An 18,101-nucleotide genomic window follows, 5' to 3' on the forward strand; every position below is an offset into this window, starting at 1 on the left:
CCAACGGATTTAGCTCGAAAGCAAATATCCTTTAAGACTGAAGATCTCCTTCCAATTTCTCTCGAAGTTTTTTGGTTTCTTTATGTTTTGTTGTTTTCCTATTTTTGAAATGTTTTCCTATTACATTATGAACTAAACTTCCTAAATACCTAGGGAGGATGAAACCTACAATGAATCTTATTATTTAATCATCTAAATTACACGATAAATACTTGTTCTTGTTCTTAATTATGTGTTTTTAATTCTTGCCTTAATATTTTCAAGATATTAATCCAAGTTTGATGTGCTCATTCAGTGGAGCAAAATGTCCCTATTTAAGAGTAGATCTAGCATAATTAAGCAGAGTTGCATGCAATCCTAGAGATAGGACGATATAAATCTACCGGATTAGAGTCAAATCTAATAGAGGAATCCATAGATCGAGTTAATGTGACAATATGGGTTTTAATTAGAAAGAGATTTCAATTAATCAACCTAGAGTCAGTTGTTCTTAGTCTCGAAAAAGATATTAACATAATTTAGGGATTTCTATGGATCAAGACAAGTGAATAAATCGTTTGATTCAGAGTTAGAATAATAAGTGAAGTCTAGGTGGATTCTTTCCTGGGTATTGTCCTCCTTATAAATTTTCTTCAAGTATTTTTCCCAATTCGCTCTCTGTCTCGTTCATAATTAATTAGTTTAATTTTAGATTAAAACAAATCTTTTTTTATTTTAGGCTAAATAATAGAAATATAGTTAATACTAGTATTTTTAGTCCTTGTTGATACTATATTCTGGACTCACCATTGCTATACTACCATTCGATAGGTGCGTTTGCCTTTGTCGTGATCGTAGTCTAGTTTAGTGAACCATAAAATGATCATCAAGTTTTTGGCGTCGTTGCCAGGGACTAAGATATTAGGAACGCTTGATTTTTGTTAATTTTGTCATTTTTATTTTATTGCATTTTATTTTTATTTTATTTGCTTTTGGTAGGTTTCTTTAGTTTATGACTAGAAAAAATCTGTCGGGACCATTGCTTTTTGACAGTAAAATTGAAAGTACAACTCACAGAAACCATAGAGAGGTGAGACAAAGCTGACAAAGTATAGAGGAAGATCAAGAGGACGCTACTGAGGAGATGGCTAACAATCAGAATAATCAACTACTTCATGTGGTTCCTCCCAATCCTGCTCCTCGTACTATGTATGATTATGCTAAGCCCACTCTCATTGGGGCTGAATCGAGTATTGTTAGACTTTTGAACTGAAACCTAACACTATACAGATGATTCAATATTTTATTCAGTTTTATGGTTTGCAGGATGAAGACACAAATACTCATTTGACCAATTCTTAGAGTTCTGTGATACTTTCAAGATAAATGGCATTTCTGACGACGCCATTCGCCTACGACTATTCCCCTTCTCATTGAGAAATAAGGCTAAGCAGTGGTTGAACTCCTTACCACAAGGGTCCATCACTACTTGGGATCAAATGACCTTGAAGTTTTTATTGAAATATTTCTCATCAGCTAAGACAGCTAGGTTGAAGAACGATATCTCGTCTTTCGTGAAAATAGATTTAGAGACTTTATATGATGCATGAGAGAGGTATAAGGACTTATTGAGAAGGTGCCCTTACCATGGGTTACCTCTATGGTTATAGGTTCAGACTTTTCGTAATGGTTTGAACCCTTCAACTAGGTAGATGATCAATGTAACCACCGGTGGTACCATAAATAATAAAACACATGAAGAGGCTTATGAGTTCATAGAGGAGATGTCACTGAATAATTATTAGTGACAAGTCATGAGGACAAAGTCGACAAAAGCAGTTGGTGTTTTTAACATTGATGCAGTTGCCATGTTGTCAAATCAAGTAGAACACTTAAATAGAAAGATTGATGGTTTATGTGGTTCTACGCAAGTACATCCGGTAATGCAGTGTGACACGAGTGGAGGTGGAATTAGCAATTCAAAAAATCTATCCTACGATCCTATCATAGAAAATAAGCAAATGAATTACATGGGTAATAATCCTAGACCTCAAAATAATCCTTACAGTAATACTTACAATGCAGGTTGGAGGAACAACCCAAATTTCTCATGGGGAGGTCAAGGAAATCAAAGACCACCACAACCCCCTCTGGGTTTTCAGCAGCCACCTTATCGGCAAGAAAAGAAATCGAACTTTGAAGAGAAGTTTGAAAATTTTATTTCGATGTCAGAGACTCATTTCCAAAATACCAAGACAGCTTTGAAAAATAAACAAGCATCGATTCAAGGGCTCAAAAATCAAATTGGGCAGCTTGCTAAATTAGTTTCGGAAAGGCAACAAGGTAGTTTGCCTAGTAACACTGAAAACAACCCAAGAGAGCATGTAAAAGCAGTTACATTGAGAAGTGAAAAAGTGTTAACTAAACCTGAAAAGAAGTTACCGCAAGAATCTGATAAGAAAAAGGACGAGGAGGTAACACCCGAAGTGAGCGTAACACCGGTACTCAAGGAATATAAACCGCCCATCCCATATCTGGCAAAGTTTAAGAAATACCACATGGATGCACAGTTCAATAAATTTCTTGAACTTTTTAAATAGTTACATATTAACTTACCTTTTGTTAAAGTTATTTCACAGATGCCTACGTATACAAAATTTGTGAAGGAGCTTTTAACAAATAAAAGGAAGTTTGAAGAGCTGTCTACAGTGGAACTTAACGAGGAATGTTCAGCTATCCTTCAAAATAAATTGCGGACTAAACTAAAAGATCCAGGAAGTTTTACTATTCTTTGTTTAATTGGTAGTTGAAATATTGAAAAGACATTAGCTGATTTAGGTGCTAGCATTAATTTGATGCCTTATAAAATGTTCAAGCAGCTTGGTCTCAGGGAACCAAAACCCAGTAAGATGAGTATTCAATTAGCCGATAGATTAGTTAAATATCCTAGGGGTATTATTGAAGATGTGCTAGTTAAAGTAGATAAGTTCATATTCCCTATTGATTTTGTGGTACTTGACATGGATGAGGATGTTGAAGTACCTTTAATTTTATGTCGCCCGTTTTTAGCCACTGTTAGAGCTGTTATTGATGTAGGTGATGGTAAACTTGTGCTTAGGGTAGGTGATGAAGAAATTATTTTTAAAACTATGTGACATGAGCCTCTCTAGAGAACAAGATGATTCCTGTTATTGTATTGATTCGATTGACCATGTTATTCAAGATTCTTTACAAGAAATTATTCATAAGGACACGTTAGAATTGTGTCTTATTCAAGGAGAGGAGGTAGATGATGATAATGCTGCGATAGGTAAGACAAAAGTAAAGTTAAATTCTAATTAGTCTTCACTGAGACAGAAGAAGTATGAGGGCATTGAGGTAAATGATGAATTAAAATTAAAACCCTCTATCGAAGAACCTCCTAAATTAGAACTGAAGCAATTACCTAATCACTTAGAGTATGTGTTTCTTGGAAATAATTCTACATTGCCAGTGATTATTGCATTAGATTTATAGCCAAACGAGAAAAATGAGTTACTTCAAGTATCGAATGAACCTAAAAGAGCCATAGCCTGGAAGATTTTTGACATTAAAGGGATTAGTCCTTCTTTTTGCACCCATAAAATTTTAATGGATGATGAATACAAACCATGTGTGCAAGCCCAAAGATGATTGAATCCTAACATGAAAGAAGTCATTAAGGCTGAGGTAATTAAAATACTAGATGCTGGAGTCATTTATCCTATTTCTGACATCTCTTGGGTGAGTCCTATGCAGGTTGTTCCTAAGAAGGGAAACATGACCGTTGTAGTAAATGAGAAGAATAAGTTGATCCCAACAAGAACAGTCACGGGATAGAGAGTCTGCATTGACTATAGGAAGTTGAACGATGCCACGAGAAAATATCACTTTCCTTTACCATTCATAAATCAAATGTTGGAAAGATTATCTAGCATATGTATTATTGCTTCCTAGATGGACTCTCTGGCTACTTTCAAATCCCAATAACCCCCGAGGATCAAGAAAAAACGACATTTACATGTCCATACGGTACATTTGCTTATTGAAGAATGCCTTTTGGATTATGTAATGCTCTTGCTACTTTTCAGCGATGCATGTTGGCGATTTTTGATGAACTCATAGAAGACATTATGAAGGTATTTATGGACTACTTATCAGTATTTGGTAATTCTTTCCATCTTTGTCTTAAAAATTTAATACGAGTTCTAATGAGATGTGAGGAAACGAACCTTATACTTAATTGGGAAAAATGTCACTTCATAGTTCGAGAAAGGTTTTTTAAGGCCAAGCTTTTCACCTTGAGGTGCCCCCATATTGTTTGTAAAGAAGAAAGATGGATTGATGAGGTTATGTATCGATTATTGGCAACTGAACAATGTAACGCCCCCATGCCCGAGACCGTCGCCGGAGTCGAGTATGAGGTGTTACTAAGCTTAATTTAACATATTTAGAACTTCGGATTATTTATTTCTACATTCACAGCTTTTAAGCTACTTGCATCTCAGTCACAAGAAAAATCTTATCTCGAGTTACGAAACTCAAAATCAAGATCCGTAAATTTTCCCTAAATCTAGACTTATATACCTATCTACTAATTTTTTTCTAGAATTTTTGATTGGGCCAATTAGTACAGTTTATTAGTTAAAGTTACCCCTGTTTTAGGACTTGACTGGTCTGACCTCTGTTTACTACGAACCACATTTCTCTCTGTAAAAAATCCATATGACTATGAGGTTTATTTCTCTTGAAACTAGACTCAATAAGGATTCTGAGAATATAAAATAAACTACCTAATTATATCTTTACAATTTATGGTGAATTTATAAAGTTGGAACAGGGGATTCAGAAACTGCTATGACCCTGTTTCACTAAAATTCAAATATCTTGTAACATATAATTCCTTTACCTATTTCATTTGTTTCATGTGAAACTAGACATAATAAGCTTCAATTTGATATGTAGTCCATCACCAAGTTCAATTTCTATGATTTTTAGTAAATTTTTAAAATCGCGTCAGTGTTGCTGCAGTATTCTGTTTATGGCAAATTTCATCCCTTTTATGAGTTTTTATGCACTAAGTATCTTAATAATTTTCCTTAACATCAAATATAATCTAAACTAACTATTTTCATAATTTATCATTATCAAGCATTTCCTCAACCATTCCATCACCATACCATAAGATCATTTACAAAAAAAGTTTTATTGCTATACATGCCATACTTAAATTTACAAGCCATTACCAAAAGTCTTCTGGATAGTGTGACTGAGCCTTCGACCTATCCCGACTCCTGAGCTGGCTTGTCCAAAACTACAATGAGTAAGAAGGAGGGAGTAAGCATAAATGCTTAGTAAGTTCATATGCAAATAATAAGTAACATAACAAACAGTCATACCAATCAACATTAGCATGTATCACTAAAACACATATCACATTTTTAATCATTTTTCATCATCTTATTACCTTATCGTAGTTGTATCAATACTCAACCCGAGGGTTAAATACATACCTGTCCAAAATATCCATTTCACATCACTTACCAATACGTCTCTTTACATCTCGAATATTCCTCCATTTGAGTAGAACTTTACCCGTTGAACACATAGGAATATAATTCGGATACATGGATAACTTGCACATAAGTGCCATATATGCAATCAAGCAATCATGTAACCCGCCCATAAGCGAACTCGGACTCAACTCAACGAGCTCGGGCGTTCACATCCATAAGTGAACTCGGACTCAACTCAACGAGTTCGGATGCCTAGTTACATCTCACGAACTCGGACTCAACTCAACGAGTTCGGACATTCGCATCCATAAGTGAACTCGGACTCAACTCAACGAGTTCGGATGCTCAACCATCCTAGTGACATGTTACTTGTATCCTAATTTATTCCTAAGGTTCAAACGGGCTTTTTCCTCGAACACTTATCCTTGCCGTCTTCCGTAGAATGCTGAAATCAATACTCGGTAACAATTATATTTAACAAGTAGTTCACATAATTTACATATTATTTGAAATTAACCATAAAGCATACATTTCATAATAAAATTCAGCATAACATATAATTAACATCAATAACTTAAAAATAACCATTATGATACATTATTTACACATGAACTTACCATGGTACCAAAATACAAAGATTTTGCAATTTAGTCCACAATCTTTTCTTTTCCTCGATTGAGGTCGATTCCACGTCTTTCTTGATCTAAAATAACACATTTAGCTTATTTAATACTCACATTATCAAATTAATCCTTAACTCAAATTTTGGCAAATTTACAATTTTACCCCTAAACTTTTGCATATTTACATTTTTGCCCCTAGGCTCGGGATTAAACTTTATTCCTTATTCTTATGTTTTACAACATGCTGATCACTTTTCTCTTCTATGGCAACATCAAATTCTCACTCTAACATGTACTTGTGACTATTAGGTATTTTTACCGATTAAGCCCTTTTACTCGTTTTTGCTTAAAATCGAGTAGTACAAGTTGTCTAACATAATTTAAAACTTCATATTCTATCATAAAACATCAAAATACACAAATTTCACCTATGTGTATTTTTCCAAATATAAACCCTAGGTTAAATTATTGCTAACATAAGCTTTATCGAGTTACCGGGATCTCAAAAACGTAAAAATCATTAAAAACGGGGCTTGGAATCACTTACTATGGAGCTTGGAAGCTTGAAACAAACCCTAGCTATGGAGAACCCTTGAAATTTCGGCCTAATGAAGAAGATGGACAAAAATTGGCTTTTAATTTGTTTTTAATTCATTTTAATAACTAAATGACCAAAATACCCTTACTACTAAACTTTCCAAAAATTCCTTCCATGTCCTAATTTTGTCCATGAACTTAAAATTCAAATTGCTATTTAAGACCTCCTCATTAATATTCCAAAACAATTTCATACTAAAAACTTCTAGAATGCAAGTTTTGCAACTTATTCGATTTAGTCCCTACTTTCAATTTAAGCACTTTAGGCATAGAATTTCATCACGAAATTTTCACACAATCATGCAATCATATCATAAACCTCAAAATAATTGTAAAATAATTATTTCTATCTCGGATTTATGGCCACGAAACCACTATTCCGACTAGGCCCTAATTCGGGATATTACAAACAAGGTAACTATCAAGAATAAGTATCATTTACCAAGGATAGATGACTTGTTTGACCAGTTGAGAAGAGCCACTATGTTCTCTAAGATATACTTGAGGTCTGGCTAATATCAGCTGCGAGTTAAAGAATCGGATGTACCTAAGATAGCATTCAGAACTAGGTACGGTTATTATGAATTTCTTGTCATGCCGTTTGGGTTAACGAATGCACCGGCTGTATTCATGGATCTAATGAATAGGATCTTCTGGCCATATTTGGATAAGTTTGTCATTGTGTTCATTAATGACATCTTGATTTATTCCAAAGATGAGTCAGAACATGCAAAGCACTTGAGAATTGTGTTGCAGACTTTGCAGGAAAAGCAACTGTATGCTAAGTTTAGCAAGAGTGAGTTTTGGCTTCAGAAAGTTAGATTTTTAGGTCATATTGTTTCGAATGAAGGCATTTGAGTCGATCAAAGTAAGATTTCTACTATCGTCGAATGGAAACCACCTAAGAATGTAACCGAGGTTAGAAGCTTTTTAGCCTTAGCCGGTTACTATCAAAGATTTGTGAAAGGTTCTCCATGATAGCAACTCCAATGACGAGATTGTTATAGAAAAATGTTAAGTTTGAATGGACAGAAAAGTGTCAACAAAGTTTTGAGAAGTTAAAGACACTATTAACCGAAGCTCTTGTTTTAGTGCTACCTGAACCGGGAAAAGAGTTTGTGGTCTACAGTGATGCATCCTTAAATGGATTGGATTGTGTGCTTATGCAGGATGGCCAGGTGATATCCTATCCTTCACGGCAATTAAAGCCTCACGAGAAAAATTATCTGAACCACGACCTAGAACTTGCCGCCATCATTTTTGCTTTGCAAATTTGGAGGCATTATTTATATGGTGAGACTTGACGCATATTCACTGACCACAAGAGTTTGAAGTATTTGATGAATCAAAAAGAATTAAATTTGAGGCAGTGGAGGTGGCTAGAGTTAATCAAGGATTACGAACTGATCATTGACTATCACCCGGAAAAGGTGAATGTGGTCGCTGACGCGTTGAGCAGAAAATGGTTGTTTGCATTAAGGGCCATGGATGCCCGTTTGGCATTGCTTGATGATGGTTCAGTCTTAGCTGAGCTAGAAGCTAGGCCGATATTCCTTCAGGAAATCTATGATGCTCAAACTAATGATGATAACTTGCAAGCTAAAAGAACTTAATGTGAGTCAGGTATTGAATCAGATTTTCGGATTGGTTTTGATGGATGTTTAATGTTCAGAGATAGGGTTTGTGTACCCAAAAACAATGAACTTATTCAGAAAATTTTGCAAGAAGCACATAATAACCATCTTTCAATTCATCCGGGATGTACCAAGATGTACAACGATTTGAAGAAAATGTACTGGTGGAACAGCATGAAAAGAGATATTTCTGAATTTGTGTCGAAATGCCTAGTATGTCAGCAAGTTAAAGCTGAACATCAAGTACCTTCAGGTTTGCTATAGACTGTGATGGTCCCCGAATGGAAGTGGGACATGTTACTATGAATTTCGTGACAGGATTGCCATTGGCTCCGAAGAAGAAAGATGTTGTATGGGTCGTGGTAGATAAGTTGACGAAGTCGGCTCATTTTATTCCGATGAGGATAGATTACTCCCTTAATAGATTGGCTGACTTATACATTTCTGAGATTGTAAGATTGCATGGGGTACCACTGTCGATTATTTTTGACAAAGACCCGAGGTTTACTTCGAGATTCTGGAAGAAATTACAAGAAGCCTTGGTACGAAGTTAAGCTTTAGTACAACTTTTCACCCTTAGAAAAATGGTCAGTTTGAGTGGATGATTCAGATTCTTGAGGATATGTTGCGATGTTGCATCCTTGAATTTCAGGGTAGCTGGGAAAAATATTTGCCGCTAGTGGAATTCGCCTACGACAATATTTTTCAAACGAGTTTGAAGATGGCACCTTATGAGGCCTTGTATGGCAGGAAGTGCCGAACTCCATTGTATTGGACAGAACTTAAGGAAAATCAGATTCACAGAGTTGATTTGATTAAAGAAACTGAAGAGAAAGTTAAAGTGATACGAGATTGTTTAAAAGTGGCATCGGATATGCAAAAGTGATATGCTGATCTGAAAAGAAAGGAAATTGAGTTTCAAGTTGGAGATAAAGTATTCTTAAAAGTGTCTCCATGGAAAAAGGTGTTGAGATTTAGCCAGAAAGGCAAACTGAGTCGGTGATTTATCGGACCGTACGAGATCATTGAAAAAGTTAGACAGTTAGCCTATCGCTTGGCATTGCCACCTGAACTGGAAAGGATTCATGATGTGTTTCATGTATCTATGTTAAGACGATACTAATCAGATCCTTCTCGTGTGATTTCACCGACTGATATTGAAATTCGACCGGACATGACCTATGGAGAGGAACCAGTTAAGATATTGGCTCGAGAGATTAAACACCTGAGGAATAAAAATGTGGCCTTAGTAAAAGTTTTATGGCATCGGCATGGTGTAGAAGAGGCTACATGAGAACCAAAAGAAACAATGAGAAGCCAATATTGGAATCTGTTCACTGGTAAGACTTTCAAGGACGAAAGTCCCTAAGAGGGGGAGAAATGCAACATCCCAAAATAGGGCCTAGTCAGAATAGTGGTTTCGAGACCACAAATTTGACATCAAAATAGTTATTTTATGATTATTACGAGGCTTAGAATATGAAAATATGCATGTGTTAAAGTTTCATGAAGGAATTCTTTAAGTAAGCGTCCAATTGGAAAATTTAGGACTAAATTGAATAAATTGCAAAACTTGGATTCTAGAAGAATTTGTATGAAATTGTTTTGTGTTATGAATTAGAAGGTTTTAGAGAGTAATTTTCCCAATTTTTAAATTTTTAGACAAAAATAGGCTTGCATGGATGAAATTTCAAAGAAAGGGCCTAAGGGCATTTTCGTCATTTAGCATTTAAGTGAAATAAAATGGGAAAAATGAACCAAAAATCAGTCATTCTTCTTCTCCATACTGCCGAAATTTCTAGGGTTTCCATAGCTAGGGTTTTCAAGCTTTCCAAGCTCATTAGTAAGTGCTCCTAAGCCCTGTTTTTAATGTTCTTCGTAATTTTGAAGTCTCAGTAGCTTAGTCTCTCCATTTCTACCCATATTTCATGCTAGGGTTCATGTTTAAAAATTTACCCATGCATGAATTACTTGTATTTTGATGTTTTTTGGAGGAATATGAAAGTTTGAAGAGTGTTAAACAACTTTTCCTAGGTGATTTTCATGAAAAACCCCTAAAGGGACCTTTTTGAAAAAGTTGTAAAATGTATGGTAGAAATGTGAAAATAATGGAAAATGTGGGCTACCATAAGAGGGAAAAGTGTTCGGCTAGGCTTGAGTAAGGTAGAAATTGCATGTGTTTCATTATACGAGCCTAGGGACTAAATCGTAAAAATATCAAAGGTTAGGGGCAAAACGGTCATTTGGACCGGGGGTGAGAATTAGACTTGTGATGTATAATGTGGGGTATTAATGATATAATTTTGTTGTTATAGAACTCGAGGAACAAATTTCGGAGGTCGATCAAGGTAAACGCAAGGTTTCGGAATAACTGAAACACAACTCCGAAACAATTACCAGGTAAGTTCGGATAACTTAAAGTAAACCCCTAATAAGCATAATTTTATGATTTATGAATGCATAATGATTGCATTTATTATTGGCATGAAATATCATAGAAATGCATATTTGATGGTAACATGTGAAAAATGTCTCGGTTGAGGTTGACAAAGGAAATTCGATGGTAACCTGTAATTACATGTGATTTGAGATCCTGCATGTGTTGCAGTAAGGATTTAGCCCAGATGGGTAATTTGTGATCTCAAGTATGAAAAGGACCTAGCCTGGACGGGTGTTCCTTGAATGATCGAGCCTCCCGGAGAATATGTGTGCATTACGGATTTAGCTCGGACGAGTAATCCGATATGGGGTCTAAATTTAGCCTGGACCGGTAATTTAGATCCGAGCTCATTAAGGGTGTTTTTCGTTATAAGGGATTTATCCTGGACTAGTAATCCCGACATCACCTTATGAGTTCATGATATGGAGGATTTAGCCTGGACTGGTAATTCCGTCATAGAATGTGAGGTTCACGGGAGTGCATATATGTGAAATGATCATTCGTAAGAATGGACGGATAATGGGTATTCCATCGAGATTTCCTAGAAACTCAACGGGATTATTATGATCTATGTCAATAAGATGATGAGTAATGAGCTCACCTACATAAATTACATGATGCTTTGTTATGTGACTAACTCATTGATTGAGTGCTTGTGATAGGGAATCATTTCATGATTGATGATTTCATGATTTAAATATGGATGTATGATAATTACTAAGTAAGTTTACTTTATGGTTATTCGAGCTTACTAAGCATGTAAATGCTTGCCCCTCTCTTTTTCCCTATTTCATAGAGCTCGAGGACTCATAAGGACTGGAAGATGGTTGGAGAGTCGACACACTATCAACTAGTCAAGCTTTGGTATAAAGACATTTTTATTTTGTTCAATGGCATGTATAGGATTTTTGAGTATTTTGTTATATGTGTCATTTGATTTGCCAAATGAAGGCATGTAAAAATATGTTTATCTTTTTGTATATGGCCATGAAAATTTGGCTTAATTGAAGTAGGCTATGACCTACGAATTTTTGTGTGGTTTTATTTACAAGTGATGGGTTGTTACCAAGTGGCAATGAGTTACATGAACGAGCCAATTTCGGACGAATTAAAGTGACATGGAAACCCATAAACACTAAATGGGAAATAACATTTTATGTATGAAACCAATGATATGAGGTTTCCATACGATTAGTTTTATCAAGATTATTTACAAGTGTATAATCATGTTTTCCTTCGAACTTGGTAACTACTAGGTATAAGAAGTAGAAAAGGGTGACTTAAGGCTTGGAAAATAGTCTATTAGGGTCCACATGGTCAGACACAAGGGCGTGTATCTAGGCCGTGTATGACACACGGTTCCATCCTATAGGTGTAGGCTATGGCCATGTGTCCCCTGCACTTAAAATTTTAAATAAAAAACGCAAATGAGTAGTCTACACGGGCGTGTGTCCTTGCCGTGTCTAAAAGATAGTGTTGCCCACGGGCAGGCAGTACGGGCGTGTGCCACGGCCGTGTTGATAAGTTAGTGTTGCACACGGTCGAAGGGCATGAGCATGTCCTAAGTCACACGGGTGTGTGAGTCCACACGGTCCATCTACACGGGTGTGTAACACTTTAAGATAAGGAAAATTTTCCAAGATGCCTAAAGTTTATCAAACATTCTCGATTTTTCCCCCCGCCGCCTCTAGACATGTTTTATGTATCAAAAGCCTGTTTAAGAGAAAGGATATACATGTTTGAAAAGTTCTAAATTAGAGCGCAACTTAGTGACTTGATTTAATATGTTTATGAACGTGAAATCTCGGTAATGCCTCGAGCCCTATCCCGGCGTCGGATATGGGTGAGGGGTGTTACATGGAAAACTGAGAGCTCAAACGTATCCTAGAGAAAACAGTAGAATCAAATAGGAAAGATTGGGCGGTAAAAGTAGACGACGCTTTATGGGCCTATAGAACCGCTTTTAAAACCCCCATAGGAACATCTCCTTACAGACTTGTCTACAGGAAAAGTTTTCATTTACCATTTGAATTAGAGCACAAAGCATTTTGGGCTATAAAATTCCTAAATTATGATTTCAAACTTGCAGGTGAGAAGAGATTGATGCAGTTGAACAAGTTAGATGAATGGCGAATGAATGCTTATGAAAACTCACAACTATATAAAGAAGCAACAAAGCGATGCCATGATGTTCGTTTGAAGCACCCCAAACAATTTGCAGACGGAGATCTTGTTTTGCTATATAAGTCAAAGCTCAAATTGTTCGCTGGGAAGCTGAAGTCAAGATGGTCAGGTCCATTTGTAGTCCAAACCGTCTTTCCCTACAGCACAATAGAGGTAACTCACCCAATATACAGCACATTCAAGGTAAACGGTCGTTGACTTAAACTTTATAATAGTGAGAATTAGGGGTGAGCATTCGATCGAATCGAATCGAATCGAATTGAAAATTTTCAAGTTAATCGAGTTTTCGAATCTTATTTCATCATCCTAACTTTATTTGAAATTTTCTCGAATCGAGTCGAGTGAGATGGAATTCGAATCGAATCGAATCGAATCGAATATATTTGTTCGAGTTAAGTTTTAAAAAAAATGACTAGCGTTATTTATTTTTATGTAATTTTTCAAAAAAATAATTTTCTTTAAAGTTTTTAAACATGATCATACAACAAAAAATTAAAGTAAATAAGTGAATAAATACAAGCAACACAACATCAACCCAAATAAACAACAAAAAACAACAAAAAAAAACAAGATTATAATAAAAAAACATAAGTAAAAGTCCAAGTAAACAACACGAGTGGAAGTAAACAACGACATTATAATAAAAAAAACATAAGAAAAAGTCCAAAATACAAAAGAAACTTACACCACTCCAAACAAAAAAAAAACACAACAAAAGTTCAATTAACCAACGACAGTAACAAACCAAACCAAACTAATAACAATAACACATAAGCTCAAAAACCATTATAGAATAGTTTAAGTTTCTTCATGAGTCCAAATAAACAACAAAAACAATACAACAACATTGTAATTAAAAAAACATAAGCAAAAATTCAAAATACAATAGAAACCTACACCAGTCCAAAAAAAAAAGAACACAACAAAAGCTCAATTATCCAACAACAATAACAAACCAAACCAAACCAAACTAATAACAATAACACATCAGTTCAAAAACCATTATAGAATAGTTTAACTTTCTTCTTGTGCTTCAATCACAGTTGATAATCTTGAAACATCTAGTAAAAGTATTGATTGAGTTAGTTAAATGATAAAAAAATGTTTGCAAAAATAAATTAAATAAGCATTTAACTTTATAAATTAATGCTAAGTATGTTACTTTCTTGATCTTCGGGTATTTTGAATAAATCTAGCAAATTTAAAAACAAAAATGTTAGTTAAATTATGGGAATGCTTACTAACATAAATAATACAAAAGCTTATTTTATAAATAAAAATTTATATATTACCATCTTCCATGGTTTGAAGTTCATCAACATAATCTTTAAGATTGATGGCATCATTAGATTTCCGAAGCCAATCTTGTGTGCAAACCAAAGCCTCGACCATAAGAGGAGTTAGAGAACTTCTAAAACTATCGAGAACACGTCCACCCGTGCTAAATGCACTTTCTGAGTCAACTGTTGAGATAGGAATAGCAAGAATATCTCGAGCCATTTGTGCAAGAATAGGGAATCTAGGACTGTTCATTTTCCACCACAATAGTAAATCAAATGAACTTGAATTGTTTACTTCTTCATCCTCACCCAAATATCTATCCAACTCAGATTTGCTTTCTAATCCAACTTGTTTCTTCTTCTTAAGGTATTTTTGTTTGGCCAAGCCCGTTTTCATTTCTGACTGATCTATTTCCATTGAACTGCAAAGATTTGTTGAAGAACTAGATCTACCTTCAAACAATTCAATTCTCCCTGCGTTAGAAGAATACTCATTGAACAAGCAATGCAATTCTTTATCAATCATTTTCATAATTTCATTAGCAACATTAGGAAAAAGCAAGTGACCCCAAAGTCCAAAAAACTCATTTTACATCGCGAATCAAAGATGACCGCCAAGTAAACTAGCATGTTGATCTTGTTTCCTTCACCCCAATACTTTACTTGGGGAAGAATTTTGTGAACTTTGAGTTGAACTATCTCGCTTTGGATCACTCATCTACAAGTAAACATTTGTTGCAATCACTAACCATGACCAATAATTGATTTAAAATCAAACTTAATAAATCAGTTAAATTAAAAATTAATTAATATAATAGTATAATAGCATAAATTAATTAATATAATAGTACAATAGCATAAATTAAAAATAGATAGCACTTAATAACACATTATAAAGATACTAATTCATATTTGTTAAGGGTTATTGTACATCAAGTGGAATAGTGGATAAAGCTAAAATTCCCTGAACCCCCATCATCGCCCACTGCTGTAGGTTTTTTCTTCTTCAATCATTGTAAATAAATTACATAATATTATTAGAAAATAGATCTCACTTGAAGGGAAATTGAAGCGATACATTTTTTTTAGTTTAAATTTATATTTTTAGTATAAATTTTTATTCAAAGTTGCTCAAATTTGAAGTAATTATTAGACAATTTTATATAACATTATTATGACTACAGTTTGCCAATGAAAGATTGCTTTGAAATTTAGTGTTATCATATAGCTTTGGACTTGAAAAGAAAAATAAATGAATTAAGATTAGAATTTAAAACATACGATACGATTATATCACTTAAAATTTAAATAAATATAAATTACTGTGGTTATAAGAAATTATATATAAATGAAAAGAAATATAAAAATTTATAGACGCACAATAACCGAATCCATGAGACCAATAAGGTTGGAAGAATCGGTTATAAAATTATCTCGCACTTTGACTCGAGGGGCTAATATTTTTAATTCTAATTGATTTCTTCCAAAATGTTCTTCATACAAAATGAATTAAGATTTCCTCACTTTTCAACCAAAACAAAATTATATTGAAGAAATAAGAAAACAACTTCTACAAGGCCTCAATAGATCAAAACTTTTGTCAATATTCCAACTCACCACGTTTGATTAGTTCTTCCTTTAGTGGTTCAGGTATTTGTCGAATAAAACTGGCATTTGCATTTGCAATCAACTTCTTCCTGCACAAAAGTAGTTGAAGGTAAGAATCAAGGTTTGACATTTATGAAGTTGATACAAATTGTGGGGATATTATTGCAATAAAAAGAAAAGGAATTAAAAGAAAAAAAGAGTGTGTAATGCATCTAGCAAAGGAAATAGAAAGGCTATTTGTTATGTTTTACTCCTGGAAAATTCAAAAACTTGCTGCAAAGAAAAGGGGCATACAAATTGAAATCTATGGTGAAAGGGAACCAGGCATCACACAGCATCCCTCATAAAACAAACATTACATCTCAAAATGACCATTTATCCTAAAACGATACATTATGAGCAAAACCTGCAGCATTTTTGCAGGCAAGAAAGCAAACTAAATTCTTGCAAACTAAACATAAGCTCAAATCAGTTCAATCACAGCAACACTTCTATCTCATTATCCAGGTCCATGTATGCGCATGTTTATATCAAGATTGAGTAATAAATAAGCCTTATGTTTGAAAAACAATGCTTGAAAGCATTTTATTGACTCAAAAGCTCTAGGGAACCAAATCAGCCTTGGCTTGGAAAAAGAAAAAAAAAATTGTCTTTCTTTGCAAGTATATGCTTCTACAGAAGTTTATCATACATGCCAACAATTTACACCATTTTGATGAAAATTTACAGCAAGAAGAATGCATCAAAATTCCTAAAGAAATCATGCATGCAAAGAAAACATAAAAATTAAATTACCCATACATGGGCGTATTACATAACTGTTCAACAAAGACAAAGACTTACTCAATTTGGAGTAAAGATTTTAATTTGAAGGTTGTAATGAATTAAAAGAAGAAGAAGGATTTTAATTTTAGGGTTTTTTTTAGAAAAATAAAGTTTAAGGTTTCATGGAAATGGGGTTTGAATAAAGAGTTTAATTTTAGGGTTTCATTTCATACAAAACAGAGTTGGGGGTGGGGAGAATTAGAGAATAAGAAAAATAATTGGAAATTGGAATTGGCTATAGCTGGGGTATGGGGGGTTTGAATTGATTTGGATTTGGGGGAGGAATGGGTTTTGGGAAAATAATATTTTGGGGAAAACGGGCTTGGGTTGGGGTGGGGAAAAAATGGGATAAAATAAATTAATAAAATATTTGGGCTTGGGTTTATAATTACTAAAAGCTTAAAATCTAAAAAAATTTAAAAATATAGTTTATATTCGGTTTATTCGAATTATTCGAGTTATTCGAATTCGAGAATTCAACTTGACTCGAACTCGAAATTCGAAAAAAAAAATCGAGTTGATTCGATTAATTCGATTAACTCGATTAACTCGATTCGAATAATTTGAAATTCGAATTTTTTTTCGATTTTTTCGAATCGAATCGAATTTTGCTCACCCCTAGTGAGAATTTTAGAGATGATAGAGAGAAGCTTCAGCTCTGTGAACCTTTGTAATGAGAGCACAAGGTAAGCCTAGCTTAAGACTTTAAATAAGTGCTTTTGGAGAGGTAACCCGAGTACTAACATTCTTTAAAATTAATGAAACATTAAAATGTAGGTTTTTGACCCACACGTCTCGATACACCGGCGTGTCCTAGGCCGTGTGACTTAACATGGGCGTAATAACAAGTTACATAGCCGTGCAATATGGCTGTGTACCCCACATGGCCTGGACACATGGGCGTGTCATCGGTCGTGTGGCTCTTGAGACTTAGTTTTATTTTTATAGGAAATCGACAGAGAGTTGTACGGCCAAGCGACATAGGCCTGTCCTAGGTCGTGTGATCCCTGAAGCTTAAATCATCAAAAATTGAAAGAGACCCGGGTCAAAATAGGCGCACGCCTGTGTGGACCACATGGCCTGGACAGAAAGGGGTGTCTTAGGCTGTGTGAAAATTGGAGTTTAATGTTTTGAATTTAAAACAAGTCAGAGAGCTACACGGGCGAGGTAAACGGCTGTGTGTTCGGACACACAGGCGTGTGAGATGCCACATGGGCGTGGGAGAAGCAAACAACATTGCACATGGTTGTGCGATACTGCTGTGTGAACCATACGGCCTGGATACATGGGCATGTCCAATGCCGTGTAAAGACTGGGCTTAGAAATTTAATCACACACGAGTTATACAGAGGCCACACGGGCGTGTCACATATCTGTGTATCCTAACATGGGTCTCA

At 34.9% G+C, this 18,101-nt stretch overlaps 1 non-coding gene across 1 annotated transcript; it reads right to left on the bottom strand.

The window, feature by feature from the left end:
- Positions 1 to 1,526: 1,526 nt before the first annotated feature.
- Positions 1,527 to 1,633, bottom strand: LOC121225283 (small nucleolar RNA R71). Its single transcript, XR_005923162.1, has one exon. It is a non-coding gene; the product is annotated as a small nucleolar RNA R71 (small nucleolar RNA).
- Positions 1,634 to 18,101: the final 16,468 nt, after the last annotated feature.

Source organism: Gossypium hirsutum, chromosome A03, assembly GCF_007990345.1.
Source record: "Gossypium hirsutum isolate 1008001.06 chromosome A03, Gossypium_hirsutum_v2.1, whole genome shotgun sequence".
NCBI lineage: Eukaryota > Viridiplantae > Streptophyta > Magnoliopsida > Malvales > Malvaceae > Gossypium > Gossypium hirsutum.